This window comes from Wyeomyia smithii, chromosome 2 (assembly GCF_029784165.1).
Source record: "Wyeomyia smithii strain HCP4-BCI-WySm-NY-G18 chromosome 2, ASM2978416v1, whole genome shotgun sequence".
Taxonomy (NCBI): Eukaryota; Metazoa; Arthropoda; class Insecta; order Diptera; family Culicidae; genus Wyeomyia; species Wyeomyia smithii.
In genome coordinates, this window is record NC_073695.1 from 147,241,295 (window position 1) to 147,243,916 (window position 2,622).

Consider the following 2,622-nt stretch of genomic DNA (forward strand, 5'->3'; position numbering starts at 1 on the left):
TTGCGGTATACTACACCATACCTCTTTTCTCAACTCATTGTTCGGTGTGAGGCAACACAATGGTTACCCCTGCAACAACTGTGTAGGTATACCTATATCCTGGGTATAACCTACCAGGACTTTCTCCAGAAAACCCTGTACGCGCAATTGGCGCGGAATTAATACACACAGATTAACGTGGACTAACTGACTTTATTTTCGTACATCACTACTTAAATATACCCTACCGGTAACTCAGAGAGAGAGAGACTTTCTCCACTCTCTGTTTACCTTACTAATCTCTTAACCTAATCTAGTACTGCTAAAGTACAGGCGGCGTTTTGTTTATAACACAAAACTTGTTTATTTTGGTCGAGTTTGTTTGCCGGTGGCACAGCAGAAGGCTGCGCGAAGTTCTTTGCCACCTATGGCATAATCTGTTGATACATAGAGTGTTGACAGAGCCGTTCGTGGTCCTCTGTCAAGGGAACCAAATGTTTCGCCTGACTTAAGCATAGCAGAAGGCTATGCCCTCCTAGGAACAAAATTAAACTTTAATTATAAGGCTCGTGACGGAGCATTGGGTTCTTCGCAGGGTGTGACGTCACATCTGCCACCCCGCCTAGTTGGCCATTATCTAGAAGAGACAATGGTCACATGGTCCGTCCTGACGGCCGATAGGTGTGTTTTTCTCTTTTCTATTACAATTATTCTCGCGTTTTTATGCAACTATATACACCGTTGTTTTTTTATAATATGTTTTTTTTTCTCTGGCAAATGAAATTCTGTTATTCAAAACTGTAGCACCGTTTTGAGTTTACATTATCATACATGACATTTTCCTTATTTAGAATTAACAATTGCTTGCTCGCCTGATGGGCTGCGTCGTGAAGATATGTGCTGTTCAGCTGTCGTAATCCAGCGACGGGCTACAGGGGGTTTGAAACGGGAGGGTGCGTCTGGCAGTAGAGGTTCTCATCGGTTGGTTGTGGTGTCATCTGGTTCATTCAGTTTGCTCTTTGCTGCCTCAAATTTGACGTTCAGTTTATCAGTTTCACTTAAAACGCAAGAGAGTGTCACTTTCCGGTAATGGCCTGGTAGCAGTTCGATATTCCCAATAACCGATGTTAGAAGGTGACTTTTCTCGCAATAAATACCCGGTGGGTCGTGCTTCAGATATGGGAAATGCACGTGTGGGTGGTAAAATGTGGGTTGATAGTGAATGTAGATTCGTAGTTGATCAGCGTTAATTCCGTAACGTGTTTTAATTGCTTCAATGCTACGTGTTTGAATATTTTTCAGCAATGGTAAATGAGTAGCGTTTAGATCCCGCAATGACTTGATACCTCGCTGGCGCACTAAAGCGAGTAGATAAAGTTGTTCCAATGTTTTACCATCCCATTCTAAATCCGGCAACAATATGAAGCCAATTTCCTCTGACGGATCCTCAAAAACTATGCGATCCTTCTCTTTCCGATGCTCTAGTATATTGTAAAGCCACTCTAAGCTTAGCTGCTCCTTTTGTATATGAGGCAATGTCACGGTTTCATAATCTTGGGCAGTTTCTTCCACCAAATATCTTTATTGGGTGGAAAATTTCACAATATGCCTCTCAGTAGCGGGATATATGATTGTCACCTTGATTTGATTTACTTCTGGATCAGCAACGCACAAAAAATTTCCGTAGGTATCATTAACAAATTCCGTCCTCAGTTGGGACGTGGATAAGGAAAAACTTCTTTCGACGGCTGCTATAACACCAGTTGCACTACTTTGCACACTTTCACTGTTCTTTCAACAAGTTCGTCGTGACGTCGTCAGAATTAGCTTTCGTCACCATGCTCGTTTGATGACGCTTATGATTTTTCAGCTGCCCCTCAGTGAAGGCCGTCTTTTCCAACACAATGATCGCGTAATCGTCACGCGATAGGCTTACAAAATGCCCCAACAGTGAAACGCTCTTGTGTGTACTGTTATAGTTCAGGATGCGAACAGGTACGAAGCCTGCCAAATCGTAGCTACGGCTGGTTGGATTGTTCACTCCATCTTTCACCATAGACATCCGCCGTTCGACTCCCCACGCAACCGTCTGCTTTCCTTTTCGCGCTGTACTGGGCATCATGGTATGCCCCATCTCAGCAGCCGTTGTATTAACCTCAGTCGTCTTCGATGATCGTCTCGTTGTCAATTCTTAAGCAGGTAGCTGCCCTACTTAGCAAGTGGTGCATTATTTTTTTGCCATTATTTTATCAATTCTTTTTTGGTTTCGTTACTTTTTCCACTTGCTGTTTAAAATTACTGTTCACTCGCGTACGGGCTTCATTCTACACATTCTACATTCTATTATCAAATTACTAGAATGATCTGGATGGTTGTAATGGATAAAAAGAGTTGAAAGAATTTAGAACAGCATTTGTTTTCTTTTGTAAAATGCAAATGTTGACATGGGAAAGAAATTATAGTGGACAAAAGACCTCATGAAAACGAGGTTTGATAGCTATTGGCTTAATAGGAAAACGAAGAAGAAAATCGATGGATGCTGTATTGGGAATTTTTTTTTGCGATGGAGACAACAATAGAACTAGGAAAGACATTTGAAAAGAGGGCTGAACTTTCCAGACGAAAAGACTACTGACTTTAAGG

At 41.9% G+C, this 2,622-nt stretch overlaps 1 pseudogene; it reads right to left on the reverse strand.

Moving 5' to 3' along the window:
- Nucleotides 1–881: 881 nt before the first annotated feature.
- LOC129720038 (m7GpppX diphosphatase-like) lies at nucleotides 882–2,098 on the reverse strand (annotated as a pseudogene).
- Nucleotides 2,099–2,622: the final 524 nt, after the last annotated feature.